The sequence below is a fragment of the Aegilops tauschii genome, chromosome 4, assembly GCF_002575655.3.
Source record: "Aegilops tauschii subsp. strangulata cultivar AL8/78 chromosome 4, Aet v6.0, whole genome shotgun sequence".
Lineage (NCBI taxonomy): Eukaryota > Viridiplantae > Streptophyta > Magnoliopsida > Poales > Poaceae > Aegilops > Aegilops tauschii.
This window is the reverse complement of record NC_053038.3, coordinates 402,926,732-402,945,161: the sequence shown is the minus strand read 5'-3', so window position 1 is coordinate 402,945,161 and position 18,430 is coordinate 402,926,732.

The following is an 18,430-nucleotide window of genomic DNA, read 5'->3' as shown; positions in this document are numbered from 1 at the left end:
TGGCCGGCCAGGGGCAGGCGGCCCTGTGCTTTGGGTGCTTGAAGGCTCGATCGGCCCGATAATTTTTGAAGAACCAGGGGGAGTCTGTTAGGCTACCCGTGGCCATTTACTCCGACAGTAGTCCCCGAAGCTGGTCGGGCTTCGAGGCTGAAAGGAGGACGAGAAGCTCAATCAGCTTCCTATCTTGAAGAGCCAGCAGCTAGGAGCCGGCTTTGGTCAGGTGCGCCGTCTTGGTGAGGTTTTGAAGTCTGAAGGCGGGAGCCAGCCGGCGCGCACGCCGGGTCGCGGGCCGGCCGCTTGCTGCCCGCGCGCCACGTGGCACCCTCCGGCTGGAAAGGCCTGCCAGCCCACGCGTGTGACGGGACGCCGCTGCAGGCCCGGGTCCGCCACTTCCACGCCTAGGCCTAGGTGTGGATCTTCTGTGGCCCAAACCGGGCCGCTCGCCTTCCAACGGCAGTTTCCGCACGCCGTTAGGGCGCAATAATCGCGGGAGGTGGGGGAGTGGGCGCAGTTAATCCCACGTCCCCCCCACGCCTCGCCTCCTCGGCTTCGCCGCACGAGGCTATAAAAAGGTGGAGGAGGGGGAGCGGTAGACGCTCGCACGCTCACCCTCGCTCCGCCATCTTCTTCTTCCTCTCCGTCGCCGCAGCCCCTCGCCGCCGCGCTGTCCCTCTAGTCTTCGCACCACCCCGCAGCTTCGCCGCCGCGGGGCCATGGTTTCGCCGTCGCCATGCCCTTTCTCATCAGCTTCTTGCCGTCATGTTGCGTGGCGGAGATTGGGACGGCTCCAACGTCCACGCGGACCACATCGACTTCCTCCGCAAGACGCGGCGGTTGCCCGGCGAGGACCTCGTGCGGGTCCGTCTTGCGCCGAAGAGGGAGATCTCGCCGGTGCCAGAGGAAGGCGAGTGGGTAATCTTCCGCTCGCACTTCCTGCGTGGCCTTGGCCTGCCTGCGAGCGCCTTCTTCCGTTCCTTCCTTGAATTCTACCAGCTCCAGCCGCACCACCTCACTCCAAACACGGTGGTGCTGCTGTCTGCCTTCGTCACTTTGTGCGAGGGCTTCCTTGGCGTCCTTCCCACCCTCGAGCTCTGGGGGGAATTCTTCCAGTCCAAGCTCGGCACCGCCACACAGGACGTGCCGGCTCAGAGCGGCGCCTTCATCGCGGTGCGGAGGCCGGTAGCCGACAAACCTTTTCCTCCCATCACGCTGATCCAGTCGGTGAAGCGCTGGCAGAAATCCTACTTCTACGTGAAGAACGTCGCCCCACAAGGCGACTTCGTCAACTTGCCAGCTTATGTAGCCGACCCGCCGGCTGGGAGGCGGCCCCAGTGGTCCTATCGGGCCAGAACGCTGTCGCCGGCTGGAGCCGCCGCCGTCGCGCGACTCCGGGTAATGGTCCAGTCAGAGGGCCTGACCGGGTCTGACCTGCTGGCCGCCTTCGTGGTGCGCCGGGTGCTCCTGCTCCAAGGCCGCCCTCATATGATCTGTCAGAGGAGCGGCCAACTCGATCCGAGTCGGATGTGCACCAAGGAGATGCCTCACGCCGAGGTAGCTCTCATGGTGAACTACCTCGCGAACTGCAAGCTCACCGACGAGTGGCAGTTTGGCAAGGAGCCGTACTCCCGTGCCCATCCCCCGCCTATGGTAAGCTTTCTTTATCTTCTCTTCTTTGCTTTTGTCACCAAGTTTCTCTTGGCCGACTCTGATCAGTCGGTTTGTCTTGACAGAGCCCCCTCCTTCGACCGGCAGCCGGAGCAGCGGGGGCGGAGCGCCAATTTCTCCCCGACCGGGCGACGCATGACTTGGACGACCCCGACTTGGGGGCGGCCGCTATGGACGACAACACCGAGGGGGGAGGCGGCAAGGCAGGCAGCTCCGGGCTTGGAGCTAGCTTCGACGACTGGCCGGATGATAACGAGGCGGAAGTCGCCCGCGCCGCCAGCCGGCGGCCGATCATGGCGCGGGCTCGTCTACCGCGCCGGCTGCCCGAGGCGGCCCGCAGAAGCGCCGGGCCGCGTCGGGCCTATTCGGCAGTCGGCCGAAGAAGCCCAAGAGCACGGCAGCGGCGACCAAGCGGGACAAGGCAGCCGCGAAGGCTGCCCGCTTCCGCAAGGTGGTGAAGCAGCCACAAATGGTTTCGGCGTAAGTGTCGACTCTCTCACATATTCCTTCTTCTTTTTCATTGATATCTTCTGAATCCTTGTCTTGACTTATCAAACAGGGCTCCGCTCTCTCTTGAGCGGACCGCTGCCGCCCCCGTGGTTGGATCGGCAGGAGGATCCGCAAGCACCCGCCGCGTGGACCCCCGTGCCGAGCTTCAAGCGGCGACGGAGCGGAATGCGCGGGAGGCGCGGGAGGAGCGGGAGACGGAGGAACTGAGGGTGGCCGCTGCCAAGGCGGCGCAGGATCTGGCGGAGGAGTCGGCGGCGGCACAAGCCGACGCGGCGGCCAAGACCCAGGCGGAGGCCGCAGCCATAGAGAGGGCGGCGGAGGCCCTGCTTGTCGTCCCCCTGCGCGCCGTGGCGCCCGAGATCCCGGAGCCCCCGCCGGAGGAAGCGGGTGGCGACCTGCCGGGGATGGAGAGGGAGGAGGATGACGTCGTCGTCCGGGAGAGGGAAGCGGCACCGCCATCGCCGACTGGGGCGGACCAAGGCAGCCGGCCTAACGCGCCGCCCGTGCAACCGGCTGGAGGCGAGCCGGCTGCGAGGACGGACCTGGTGGTCCGGTCGCCATCGCGCCAGCGCGCGGGGAAGGCGACTTCGGCGCCGGACCCGCAGAAGGCCGCGGGCTCTAGCTCGTCGGCCCAGGATTTGGAGACGGCCAGCGCCAGGTGGTGGGATGGCCGTGGTGAACGTGGCGGCGCAAGAAGTCCGGAACCGGCTTCAGTCCCAGGCCGCCGTGCTAAGGCAGTACAATCAAGAGTTCCTCGCGACACGGACGGCCATTCGGGTGAGTCTTCCCGCTTTTCTGTTTCTTGATCTTGATTTCTTCCGTGGGGGCGCGTCAGCGCACCCACTGGGTGTAGTCCCCGAGTTCCGAGTCGGCTGCTGAGCAGGCGGCTTGGAACTTCTTAGTAGACTTCGGTTGCTATCTTGTTCTTATTCGCTCCTCTGTCCTATTTGCAGGACTATCACAACCTTCGCGCGGCTGCCTTCAACTCCCAGGCTCGGGAGCTGACCCAGAAGACCGCTGATCTAACTGAGAGCCAGAGTAAGTGCTTCATCTTTTATCTCACATGGGGGCGCGTCAGCGCATCCACTGGGTGTAGTCCCCGAGATTCGGGCCGACTGCTGAGTAGTCGGGCCGGATCTTTCCTGGCGACTTCTTTCTTATTGCTTTTTTCTTCTTTGCCATATCCGCAGAGGCCAATGCCGACCTGAGGGAGCAGTTGGGTGGGGCCCAGACCGCCCTTCGCGCCAAGGAAGCCGAGTGAAACACCTTGGCCCAGGAGCGTGACCGCTTGGCCAAGAGGCTGGACGACCAGGAGGAGAGCCATAAGGCGGCCCTGAAGGCGGCGCAGGACAGCGAGGCCGCCCTCCAAGCCGAATACGAGACCGAGGCGGCGGGCTGGGCTGAGGCAAGGCAATCGCTGATCAACGGCTATGGCCAGATCGAAGATTTGGTTGACGGTAGGCTGCCTTCTTCTTCGTTCCTTCGCTTGCCGCCTGCCATTTGGTCCATTTTCTGACTGTGTTTTTTCTCTTCCTTTCTTACTTGTGCAGAGTACTTCCCTGGTTACTCCACTGCCGCCAACCAAATCATCGAGGCTCACCGCGAGGCGCAAAGGCAGGTTGGTGCTGAGATCGCGTCGGACGCTCGCCGGTCGCTTGAAGAGCAGCTTCTGGCGATCCAAGCCCGCCTCCAGCCGGCTCACCGCATGCTCCGCCGTCTTCAACGCGTTGGGGCACAAGTGCTGGCCGCCCTCTGGCCCGGCGAGGTGGTTCCCCGTACCCCCAGTCGGACTGCCGACTAGCTGGAGGTAGCGGTTGGCCGCTTCGAGGCCTGGAAGGCTTCTGCAGCTCGGTCAGGTGCCAGGCGGGCTCTGGAGTTTGTCAAAGCTTGGTATCCTGAGCTGACACTACAAAAAAATGCACTTCCGTGATGATACGTGTTTGTCACAGTAGGTCGCGTTTTTTGTCATGCATGTACATCCATGACGATTTTATGACAGAATCAAGATAGTCATACTTGTGCTGTCGTAGAAGTGTTCCATGACATTACCAAAATTGTCATCACAGAAGTGCCCACTTCCATGACGATAAATCGCACGTCACAGAAGTGCTTTCGTCAAGGGTGACCGACACGTGGCATCCACCGTAACGGAATGCCGTTAAGCTATCGGGTCGGGTTTTGGATCCGATAACCCGTTAACAGCCCCGACCAATGGGAAATTTCCACGTGTAAAATTCTTATTGGCCGGACGAAACACGTGTCAGCTCGTCAGTGGGTCAGATAGGCGCCTATGATATGTCGACACGTGCCACGGCCCACCACTGGCCCATTTAGCTTACAAAGCCGGCCCGTTTGACTTGGTCAAAAGTTAACGGGCTGGCCCATGAAAAGCCTGTTAACGGTCTCTTCGCAAATAGCCCATTTTACGGCCCGTTAACTCACGGCCCATTAGGCCCTAAAGGAAATTGGCCCAACAACGTCATGTGGGCCGTCGAATATAACACCAGCCCATTTCACTTTCGGCGCATGTATGGCCCACGACGTCTTTCGGCCCATATGAGGCCTTCGTATCTTTCGGCCCTTTACAGGCCCACGGTGACTCTAGCCCATAATGAACAGTAATTTTCTTTACACCCGTTAACGGCCCGTGATTTACATGGGCCGTTTCGAGCCCGTGTTAGCTTTCGGCCTATTGACGGCCCATATGTTCTTGGGCTCCTTTTCGGCCCTCGATTACTTCCAACCTGTTACTGGCCTGTTCCCCTAATGGGCCAAATTCGGCCCATGGCAAGAGTCGGCCCGTTATTGGCATGTTCCCCTAATGGGCCAAATTCGGCCCATGGCAAGAGTCGGCCCGTTACTGGCCTGTTACCCTAATGGGCCAAATTCGGCCCATGGCAAGAGTCGGCCCGTTTCTGGCCTGTTAACCCGTTGCGCCGTTTCCAGCCCGTCCTATATTCTGGCCCATTAATGACCCGTTATGCCTGTGACAGAATTAAGCCTTTGCTGTCCTACGGCCTGTTAACGGCCTGTTACCGTGCTGGGCCGATACCAATTACGCCCGATTACGACCCATGTAGACCCATTTATCCGACGGCCCGAGGCCCACCGATTACAGGCCCATTTATCGACGGCCCGTAGGAGACCCATGGATCCTACGGCCCGTATATGGCCCATGGTAGTTGCGGCCACTAGCAAACCAGGGAAAAAGAAGACTAGGAAATAAATAAGGCCGAAACTAACGCTAGGCTATTAAGGCGATTGCACAGATTACATCCACTCGGCATCAAAGATCGCCACCAGTGCAAATATAGGGAACACCCTACACTATACAAAAATGGCTTGCTGTTTTCTTCAGCCGGTGGCTGCACGTTAAGAATAAATTTTGTATCGCACCAAAACAAATTACAACTATATAACAAAAGGAAGGTTGGCATAAAACTTAACAGTCTAGCAGATAAATGCACCATCAGAAGTTCAGAAGCTCAGTTCATTTGACATGACTGTTACATTTTCATGCTGTATTGTCCGATGGAGCACCATAACCCTCGCCTTCATTTCCCCTAGGCTCCTGAACAATATAGCAAATGTCTGATAGTCTGGTTTCAAAACCATGCATATCTTGACGACATTGAGCAATGTTTCTCCTTGTTTCACAAAGGGTCGCTGTTAGGGAATGGACTTGTGTCTGGAGCGCAGATACAACATTACTTTGAGCTTGCATATCTTGATCATGAGGCAGTTTGGATGATATTGCCTTAACAACCAACCCAATATTACGCAGGAACATGCTTTTGGCACTGTTAGTGGACAGGTACTGACCCACTGCAGCAAGAGCTGACATTGCGGTTGTAGTTGCCTCACCACCTTCAGAAGGTGGCGGTTCCACCATTTTTTCCATAGCTCGCTGAAAAGTTGAGATTTTACATTAGTAGTACCAGAACAGAAGATATTAAGGAGGCAGCAAAACCAAACAAAATAGCTTTGGTCTATATACAGAACTTATTCTGGTGAACCCATGTAAAATATTAGTTGTATTTTATTGCAAAGTACATAATAAAACCAGATTCCAAACATATGACCATGTACCATCGCTAATGTATTGTCTATTTCTTCACATTGTATTGAGGGCTAAGGATAAAGAGACGAAGTTTATAATACGGTAAGCATAGTATGACATCATTCATATCACAAAACAACTGAGAACAGACAAACATGCAATTGTAACGTTGTGTGGGCAAGTCCAGCACGGAACTAGATTACGGGTCAAGATCAAAGGAACATCACTCCTCTCTTTTAAACCTTGTAAGGTGCAATGATACGCTAAGACAATTGTGTATAAAGTTGAAAAGAGTAATAGACATTGGCTGCAAACCATGCAGTTCAAGGCACAAGTCAGAGTAAGTAGTAGTTAAAAGGCATGAGGATTAAGGACTTACAACAGCGGCTTTGACTGGTGTAGTCATGCCCTTCTTCTTGCTGGTGTGACAGTCCTTGAAGATTTCCACAGCATTTGGTTCAGGTACTTTTTGGTCCTTGCGGGCTTTCCTCTGCATTTCGAACAAGTCAATATAGATCTGATAATATGGTACAGCGAAAAGAGTGAAACAGCAACTAATTACAAGAGCCTCGCAGTGTGCAATATAGCTACGAGATCCTGTCGTCTGTTGGAATTTCACTTTCGTACGGTTGGCCTTGTTCTTTGAATAGTTCACCTACAAGAAGATAGATTTGTGTGGCACATGCGTAAATAGGACTTCAACATGTGATCTGATCACATATATATAATGTACCTAATACTTCGGATCAGACCAGTGTTTAACAAGGCCCCTCCAGTCTTCATCCGATATATTTTCCACTGGAGATGTTTGGGAAAGTTCACTGTTAGCCTTGCCTTCAAAGTGAGTTTTCCTCAAGTTATACCGATACTGTCGCAGAGCAGACTTGAAAACATGGGTGCAAGCTTGTCTGGTTGCATCATCTTGGCTATCCAACTTGAACCTCATCTGTTGAAAATTATGGGAGTCTCATTATCAGCAACCTAGAAAGTATGGGACAGAGTAAGACGATATTACTAGTTTCCATACATAACCATACTTACAGATAAATGGTCGAGGAAGGTGTTGAACTGGGTTTCGTCTTTGTCATTCCTGTACTAAATCCATGTTGGGAGGATACGTACATGACACCTAACGGCAACCGCTGCCTCCGATACTAACTTGGCTGACTCTGTAGCATCACGTGGCCTTTTTAAACCTGCCTCAAAACGGATCTCCATTCTTCCTCCTCTAGATTTAGTTAACCTATCGAGCATTATCCCTGATGTTTGTTTCCTCTTGCGCCTAGGTGCTAGTCCGACAACGAACATAGGAAGTGTTAGTGTACATCAAACTGTGAGACTACATATAAAGAAGCATGCAACTGTAACTTGACTCCAGCAACTACCTTCTTGCTGTTGAAGCTCACAAGGTTCATCTGATATTGCCAACTCGTCTTGTGTAAAGAGTGCTTGGGAAGTAGTGTCAGGTGGCAAGGGAGCTTGGGAACGTGCTGCTAGCTCAGTTGACGCATGAGTAAGTCGCGCAGCTGGTAGTACTGTGGTAGGTGTTGCAAGAACTAGGGCTGTCTCTGCTTGTTTGGTGGCAGCTATTTGTTTCCGTTTGGCTTTTTTTGCAACTCGTGTAGCATGGGATGTCGTGTTTGTAGAATTTTCCGCTGGACTTTGACCTTCTATTGCACCATCAGTACCAACAGAATCTGCAGGATTCATCCGCTTCTCATTCTCTGCCATTCTGTGTTTCTTCCTCTTTCTCTGTGCCATGTTAAGTCAAGCCGACAACAAAAATGATTAACAATTTAGTTCTTCAGAACAAATTGATGCGTGATGCAGACGAACTGCTTTGATGTTAGACAACCACATGATAGGAGGATGTAATATGTATGAAAAACAGGACGGAAGAGATAACCAGAACTATGATGTGTAAACTAAGAAGAAGACATTTCACCAAATTAGAAGCAATGCAATGGAAGGTAGACACCATATGAAAGATGCTACAAATATCGCTCTGCCAAGTTAACAGTGTCTCATCATAAATGGCGTTTAAACAAATGTGAAGCAGTACAAGAAATAAATCATATGCAAGATGCAAACAACATCACACTACCATGTTAGAGGTCTCTCGTCATTAGTGCCATTGCATATTCACAGCTTATGCTGTGTAAACTAAGGAGAAGGCATTTCAACAAATTAGGAGCAATGAAAGCTAGACACCATATGAAAGATGCAACGAATATCACTCTACCAAGTTAAAACTGTCTCGTCATAAGTGCCATTTCAACAAATTAGTAGTACAAGCTAGAAAAGAATGTGAGATGTAACCTATATCACACTCCGAAGTCAAACGTGTCTTATGATAAGTGATTGTTGCAGGTTACACAACAGTAGTAATTTGATGTAAGAACATGGTGTCATAGACATATATTGTATGTTCTAGAAACAGGAACACGTGTCTTATTCAAGTATAATGTGTAAAGTAAGCAGATGGAATTCAACAAAATTAGAAGCAATGCAAGCTAGACATCACACATAACATGCAACCACATATAACAGTGCCAAGTTAGAGGGAGCACCGGTGATGCTGCACTAGGGGAGACGTGCTCATCATAAACACAGCTTTGTTGAGTGTCTATGCATGTGTTGTCTTGGAGATCATCTTGGGGGTGTGGAGGAGTAGAAACTGTAGAGGCCCTCCGTTCGGAAGGAGCACCTTTATCCGCTGCCTTGCAAACTTCCTTCCGCTTTATTGATTTTGAATTGTCAAGTAAAACCGACAAGAAAAACCAATAAAATTCTCTCTTCAGAACTCATTCATGCATGATACTAACAATCACTACTTTGATGTAAGGCAAACACATGATACCAGGATGGAATATGTACGAAAAATAGGACGGCATGGCATGTTCACAACTGTTTGTGTAAACTAAGCAGAAACCATTCCAGCAAATAAGAAGCAATGCAAGCTAGACACCACATGAAAGATGCAACCAATATGACTCCGCCAAGTTAAAAGCGTCCCATCATAAATGGAATTTCAACAAATTAGAAGCAGCGCATGCTATAAATCATATGAAAGATGCAACTAATATCGCACTGCATATACTAAAGGTGTCTCGTCATGTTGATTGATGCGGGATACAAAAAAAATAGTTTTATGTAAGGACATGCTTAATAGACAGATGTACTATGTACTAAATACAGGAAGGCATGTCACATTAACAGGTATAATGTATAAGCTAAGCAGACTAGCACATGCAGTTTAACCAGATTGGAAGAATTACAATCTAGACACCATATGCAACATGCAACCACATATCACGCTGCCAAGTTAGAGCAAGCACCTGCGATGCTAGTGTAGGGGAAATGCTGTAATCAACTACAGAGCTACGTTCACTATCTTCATCTAGCATTTCTGTTTCTTGAGAATCATGTCGGGAGGCTGACGCTGCATTCTTTAAATGAGGAGTAGTCCCCTTGCCTGCCTGCCTCGTCATAAGTGATTGATGAGGGATACACAAGAACATTAGTTTGATGTAAGAACATGGTTAATACACAGATGTACTAGTATGTACCAAAAATAGAAAGGCATGTCATATTCAAAGGTATAATGTGTAAGCTAAGCAGATGCAATTTAACCAAATTGGAAGCAATACAAGCTAGACATCCGGCTGGAGTGGTGAGCATGCTCATCTAGGACCTGAGAGCCTGGTGGGAGGCGGGCTGCTTCTCCACCATCGCAACTTTTTAGTTGGCTTCCAGGTGATGCCTATCTTTGCTGGGCTTGTCACTGGCTCGGCCAGTGCCCTGACTAGCTATTTGTCTTCTGGTGCTCACGGGATGGTGGTTCATGTAAAAAAAATATCTTTCCTTATCTTACCGACTTCGGCCTTTCGAATACAAGCTAGACACCATACGGAACATGCAACCACATATGACACCGCGAAGTTAAAGCAAGCACCTGGGATGGTGGTTCATTGCGAGCGAGGTCATCAACTCCAGAGCTACGTTTACCGTCTCCATCTGCTGACACTGCACCCTTTATAGCGCTGTAACATGTCTTGCCTACCCGCATACGAAGCTGGAGCGACTTCTCTCTTTTCTTTTTGGCTTCTCTCATGGCAGCAGAGTCTGAAATACCCTTGCATAAAAACACAATAGTGAGAGTAAGGGTGAAGTGTGTGTGCAGAACTAGTGCACTGTAAAAGTAGCAGATAGCAGGTGGCTGAAAAATAAATGTCAGGAGACATATGATAGCTCTACAACATTGCATGGCAAACAAAATTAGATTCTACTCCGTATGATTTTGTAATATATGAGCACAGGAAATGCAGGTACTCCTCCAGCACACCACCACATGTGGTCATATCTAAGATAACAGTCGACTGAAAATAAATAGGTCAGTCGATTTTTTTAATGAACCGTCCGATTTATAAGGAACGGGAAGATGGCCTTCGTCTACCTCCCGCCAGTCACTATTGACGATCTTTCTCGAACCGCCAGCGACCACCAGCCCAGACCCCTGCCTCCGCCGCCCCGCCCTCCCATCGACCTCACACCACCGCCGTGCTTGGCAGCGCCCCCAGGCCATCCCTTTAATCCCGGCTGACCTCCAGATCGGGCGCCAGTAGCTCTAGGCCACACACACCCCTAAGATAAACACCAAGGCGCTGCTTCCCCAGCGTAATAGGCATACTAGCGCCTGTTACGCCGGTGAATGCTTCTGTTAATTGGGAATCAACTGGCCAGAAATTGAAATTCAGGGGGGCGACGGACCTCTAGCTAAGGTGAAATAGTACATGAGGAGAAACCTTGTGCATCGCGAGTTACTAGGAACATCTAGTATCAAGAAGAAGCGGTCAACTAGTGTCTTCTGTGGGATGAATACCGTGCAAGCAGAGACGTAAGATTTGCACGAATAAGGGAAGAAGAGTACCTTTTTCGGTTGCCGGTGTGGTCACCTCCACATGTCGCGCCGATCTTCTTCTTTTTACCGGGGAAACCGATGTTCTGGAGGGTGCAGGCTTGGACGAACCCATGGCCAAATTGTTGACTGTGTTGCCGTGGCTGTATGTCGGCGGAGGGGAAGCAGATCCGAGGCGGCGAAGGACGGTGTAGCAGGAACAGCTCCGGTGCGGTGGAGGGTGGCGAAGTTGGAGCGGCAGCGGTGAGGCACAGGACGGCGTGGTTGAACTGGCTCGGGTACGGATGGCTCGGCCTCGGCTTCAACTACTAGCCGTGGAGGGCGTTGCGGTTGAGGTTGCGGTGGACGACGACGTCGGGGTATCGGCTCCGGCGTGATGGAGGAGGGCGGCGGTTGATGGGTGGGATGGGGTGGCGGACGGAGGACGCCGGGGTTTCGCGGCTGGTGGAGAGGTAGTTTTGGCGCCCACGGAGTACGAATGGGGAATCGGACGGGTGGGGGGGACCATGCTTCGGTCTGGGACGCACTTGTTTTTGGCTTTTTTGAACAGAAGATGGGACGCGCTTGTTTGAAATTTGGGGAAAGTACAAACTTTGCCCCCTCTTAAATTTCGGACCTACTGCGGGTCGGGGGTAGGATGGTAATCCCAGGTGTCCCAAATAGTGAGCGGGAGCGATTTCGGCCGCGCGCATGTGTGCTTAGGCGGCCATTGTGTATGAATGTTTTTCGGATGCGGTTGCGTGGCATCTAGATGAAGCTACAAACCTACCCCGGTTTAGACCTTTGGACGTCGGGCCGGTAGGTTTCACGGGTCGGAGTTATGAGAAAAGTAATTTCCTTGTACTACCAAACATTGGTCTCACGCGGTTTCGGGCGAGTAGAGGCTCTTTTGGCGCTTCATTCGAAATTTTGAAGCACAAGCATTCACGTTTAGAGTACTCTTGAACTACGAGGATTGACCTAAATAGACAACGTTATATTTGACCTTGTATGTTTGAAAACCTCATTAAATTATCCGCTTCTTTTTGAAATTTTGACACTTGAAAATCCTATAACTACGATTATTTTGGAATGGAGGAGCTAAATTTGAATCTATTTTGTACACGACTACATATGCTATTATGTACAAAATCAGAGCAAAGATTGGTGCCCCCATAATTTAGGTATGGTTTACAAATGCCATGATATCAAATTCAAATATTGAATGGACTTCATGTTGAATTCGATTTTCTTAAACCACCTTAAGTTGAATTCAAATGTATGCTAGTTCATAGGTAGCTATTTATAATGTCCATTGTGTAACTTTCGTATGTATAATGTGCTTTACACACACAACATGAACTATACTCACGTTTATATTCGATTGCTAAAGCGATGCATTGTCTGGAGTTCAAAATACTAACTATGTGGATCAATTGTGTCGAATAATAACATAGACATGCTCAAATTCGATAGAATCTAGATGTCTGATGGATCAATGACCGCTCCTTACACGAATTGCAAATATCATGATCCCATCCTAGTATTTGGATACAATTTATATCTTTAATCAATGTGTAGAGCAGTCTTTTACGTGTAGTTTCACTCTCCATCGGTGGTCTCTCACACATGCTCACACACTCTCTCCCGAGGTGTCTTTCTCGCACACATGCTCTAGATATAACCCTCCCTCCCTCTCGTAACCATTTACAACTGTTTTCACTAACCTTTATCACAAGCACTCTTCCTCTCGCAAACATACACACGCACAATCCTCATCGACCCTTTCTATATACATGGACCTGCCTACGTGTCTCATGTACGCACATTATCTTTACGCCTGTCTCTCACGCATTGTCTCACACCTCTCTTCCTAATCGACGAGTATGATTCTAGCAGAGCATTCTGTAGGATGCCCCTTAAAGTTAGGTTGGATGAATAGTAATATCAGAGATAAAGGGGTTACCTTAGTCCGAGAACCTAGGGTTACAAATCCTAGCCGGCTTTGTCAGTGGACACAGAGTCCTTCACAATTCTGCTATCTTTGTCTTGTACGACTAGTCATCCATGGGTCTTCCTAAATGCGTCACGGGCCGACCAATGTGGCGCAGGACGGAACCGAACGAAGGGCCTCACCTTGACCCACCAGACCTCACGCGGTGACACACCCTTTGCCCCCATGTCTCATTATCTTCTCACACCCACACATACCAACACAAACACCACACACACACAGAAAATTTCTCCTGGTGCCTCTATTCCCTCCCCCTTGCATATACACACTCAAGGGAATGGAATCTCTTGTCGTGACGTCATATTCATCTCTCTCTCTCTAGACCACTCTCATTTCTCGTGCTATCTCTCCCACGCCCCCCGTCGGCCCCTCTATCCATGCCTCTCTCGAATACGTAATACACACACATACCTCTCTAGGCCTCGCCAAATGCATCAACTACACATTCACACATGTTACATCACGTACCCCATTGATTTAAAAAGCCCTCTCTTCACGTTTATTTCGCATACAACATTCCTTTTGAATAAAGTGTGGCCAAAAAATTATTTTAGAGTTTCTACATATATACAACATTACAAAGTTATATGGAGGAGTACGAACGCTAATTTGCATTGCATGGTGCCCACAATGATATTTATTCCGCACTGTGAATTTGTATATTTTTATACTATATACAAAGTTAGTCATAATAAAGAGAAACGAAGAGCATCTCTCTCTCCATCGCATACCCCCCCTGTACGCCCCTTTCATGTATGCACACAAAACTATCTCCAGGTCCTCTAAAAGTAAGCCCCCAGAAAATTCACGCATGTTTCATCTTTCTCTCGCGATATATGCAATGACGATCATTGTATTTGAAGCGAAAGCACAATACGTACATTGGACTTCAGAATGCACTCATTACGTTCACCATTTACATTTAGTGGTTATTATACAGTCACGGGCTCACCGTACAACTCTGTATTTGCTCATGACATGACTAGTTGACCAGTTAAACGCTCCACGTGGCACCTCTAGTGTTGCATCACATTATCTCACTACCATCGTGCCCACCTATCGACTTGTATATACTCTACATCTACACTCTTATAAAATATATAAAATACACTCTTATAAAAAACAGAGTTGGTGATGATGGTGTGCCTGCCATCCTGCAATATAGGCTGTCCGATTTATATCTGACGGATAGGAAAGAAACTATGGCAATTTTGCAAAAAGGTACCCACACACCTCTCCACATTTGTAAATAAGGCCTTCCTCGTTCATCCTTTTCTTTCACAAGATAAACAAGTCATACAAATGCATCTTGATGTTACGTGCAATGCACGGGCATCTTGCTAGTAAGAATGAAAACAGACGACAAAAAAAATATTTGGACGGTGGTTCGAAGTCATGACCGCGGGCACAACGGACAAGGTGGCCTTGTATTGGTATGCTGAGCCGTCTATTTTAACACACAGGAGCTGGTGTGGTGATTATACACACACACACGCATGCACACGAACTTCATCCATGCAACACTCACACAAACACATGCACCCACGCACGCACGCAACACTCACACGTACACACGGAGCCACGCACGCACGCAACACACACGCACGCACGCAACACTCACACGCACACATGCACGCATGCATGCACACACCAGCACACCACATGATCAACACACACTCTCACGCTCAAGTGCTCAACCTACACGTGCATGCACACACATCAGGCCCTGACAGACACATACACAACCAGGTGATTCCCGCGCACGGGTTGGAGCCTTGTCGCGCCTGCGTAAATTTGTGTTTATCTGACCTTTTGCCTATGCAAACTGACAGGTGGGACCCACAAGGAACATGGTCAATTTAACTAGTCAACATGGCGCCACGTAGACTATTTGGCCAGTCAACAGAGTGCAATCCGATGCTGAACTATGAGCAAGTGACCGTATAATCACCGCAAAACATATATAGTGATCGTAATCAGCTTATTCTGAAGTTCGGTGACCGTATTATGCTTTTCTCTCTGTAGGCCCTCCAAAACTACATCTCTACACGTTCTCACATGTTACATCTAACAACTATGCAATACAACACTACTACTACACTCTAACACAATAAATCATATGTGTTTTTAGTTTTACTAGATATCATATTGTTACTTATAATTATTTAGTTTGCATACATTAAAATTGCCTTTGAAATGTATGGCCAGTATCATCTACCGCGCGGGAAAAATCCCGCCCTTTCCTGTTTAATCGGGTTTGTATCGATGGATCATGCGAAACCAGCAAAACTATAGTACTATACAGTACAAGTGACAGTTCACTGGGCCGTCGTGTCGTCTACTCCTCCGTCGTAAGAGTGGAGCGCTCGCTTTCATAAATCTTCTAGTCCCTTTCACAAAATTGAGAGTTCCTGGGACTCGAACCCAAGACCTCTCGGTTGAAAACCAAGGGTGCTAGTCACTTATGTGGCGAACGCATTTTCCTCGCAGTGAGGAGGACGGCAGACGAACGCATTTTCCTCGCAGTTTTCTTCCTATATATAAAAAAGTATGCTACTTGGTGTCCGCTTAGTTAACAAACGATTGTGCCAACCTTGACCGTTGGATTGACATTCAACGTCTGTCGCGTTTCTTCAGTCTCTTCTTCCTCGAGCCGCCAAAGCCAAACCAGCGCCGGCGGGACCGCCTGCTCCCGCCTCCCACGACTGGCAGTGATCTTCCCCGACTCCTGTTCGTTCCCGTCCGAGGCCTCACCATCGTCCTCCGCCTTGGTTCGCTCGCCGCGGCGCCGCCCTCCGGTGTTGTCAACATGGTCAACAATCAAGAGGAATAAGGAGATGACTCTACATGGTGAGGATGACAGTAGGGACCCAGTAGCACGCGCAGTCATTTTGTTTTTTCGGGACGGAGAAGGGTATCAACTGGGTTGTGCGGGACCCGTGGCCCGTCTAGCCCAGGCTTTTATTTCATATGTTTAGCACATGACCAGCCGATATTTTTTTTCCTTTCTGAAAATGGCTAGCCAGCTATTTTGTTTTTTGCAGAATAACCAACGTAGGCCTACTTGCTTTTCTATGCCCTGCTGGGCCGGAAATCTTTCAAGATGAGGAGGGATGCATTTTGCCCAGAAAATGGGCTATAAGTAATAAGAAATGGGCTATAAGTAATAATAAATGGGCTGTAAAATGAAAAAATACAACAAACAAGCAATTAGTTCCAAAATACTGTTTTCTTTCGGATTTTGATATTTTAAATTTCATTGTTTTTGTGCGGGTAAAATTTCATTGAATTTAAATTAAGGTATATTTAGATTTAAAATTAATTTGAATCTGGCTAGAAATTTAGGGCTGTATGCTGTTTGGGACAGATTTGGAGGCTGACTTGTGGGTCTACTAGGTTGACGTGTACTTTGGCTTTGTCAACTTAGTCCACAAACGATTCTAGCAGCAGTGACCGTTGGATGTTAATCCAACGGCTGTGCTGCTTATTCAATATCTGATCTTCTTGCTCCAGCCGCCCAAACCAGCTCCGGTGGGACTGCCTACTCCCGCCTCCCGTGGCCGGCTGTGCTGCCGCATAGGCCGCACCGCCCCACCCTACTTCATTGCTGGCCAGGCCATTCCTCTACTCACCCACATCTTCTGTTATTTTCCGGCGACGGCAGTCGGACCAGTAAACCCTCGTACTCCCCACCGCGTGGGCAACCATTGCCGAGTCTTCCCCAGCTCCATGTCGTTCCCTTCCTAGGCCTCGCCGTCGTCCACCGCCATGGTGCTCTCGGCGCGGCCTGGTCAACGTGGTCAATGAACGACATCCATCGGCCGTGGATTGTACGCGCAAAATAATGATTCCTCCACCTGACAGCTGGGACCCACCGGAAGGGCCTCTGTATTTCGTGAAAAAAATGTTCCCCCCGCTGACATGTCGGACCCACCAGCTATATCTTCGCACGCAAGGAAGTGCCTCCTTATTACGCACAAAAAAATGAATACCCCCCTGCTAGCTGGGACCCACCATAGTGGGAGGATGACTTGTGGGCCAACTAAGTTGATGGGGACAGAGGGCTTTGTCAACTTAGTCAATATGAACGATTCTAGCTCCAGTGACCGTACGATGTCCATCCAACGGCCGTAGTGCTTCTTCAACCTCTGGTCTTCTTGCTCCAGCCGCCCAAAGCAGCGCCGGTCGTGCCGCATGCTCCTGCCTCCCGTGGCCGGCTGTGCTGCCGCGGAGGCCTCACCGCCCCCTACTATTCCCACCGCTGGCCAGGCCCTGCGGCGACGGCAGCCTCACACCGCAGCCGAACCAGTGAACCCTCGTACTCCTCTCCGCGCGGGCTTCCACTGCCGCGTCTTCCCCGGCTCCGCGTCGTCCCCTTCCTAGGCCTCGCCGTCGTCCACCGCCGTGGTGCTCTCGGCGCGGCCTGGTCAACGTGGTCAAGGAACGACTTCCATCGGACGTGGACTGTACGTGGAGAGGCTGACAGCTGGGTCCACGGCCGCAGCAAGGAAGTGCCTCCTTATTATGCGGAAAATAATGATTCCTCCACCTGACAGCTGGGACCCACCGGACAGGCCACTGTATTTCGCGGAAAAAAGATTTCCCTCTGACTGCTAGGACCCACCAGCTTCATCTTCACACGCAAGGAAGTGCGTCCGGGCAAAAAAAATGATTCGCCCCCCTGACTGCTGGGACCCACCAGCTACACCTTCGCACGCAAGGAAGTGCGTCCAGGCAAAAAAAATGATTCACCCCCTAACTGCCGGGACCCACCGGCTACATCTTTGCACGCAAGGAAGTGCGTCCGGGCAAAAAAAATGATTCGCCCCCCTGACTGCTGGGACCCACCAGCTACATCTTCGCAGGCAAGGAAGTGCCTGACAGTCGGGACCCACCTGGTCGAAGCGTACGTAGCATTGTCATTCTGGTCGCGAACGTGTACGTACATACTGGTCGATGTAGAGGCGCGCACGTGTCGTAGTAGAGGCGCGCACATAGCATGTACACGTACGTACAGCGGCCAGGGTGCAAGAAAGAAAATACGGCCACGTATGTGTATATACGGGCGGGGTCTCGAACGCCTACTCGCGCATACGTACGGCCAGGGCTCGTGTACATGGCTAGGTCGGAACGGAGAAACAGCGTCGTCGTCGTGTTCATGGGGAGGCAACAGAATGCGTCGTGTTCATGGGGAGGCAACAAAATGCATCGTGTTCATGGGGAGGCAACGGAATGCGTCGTGTTCATCGGGAGGCAACGGAACGCGTGGGAGCCAACCGGCTGG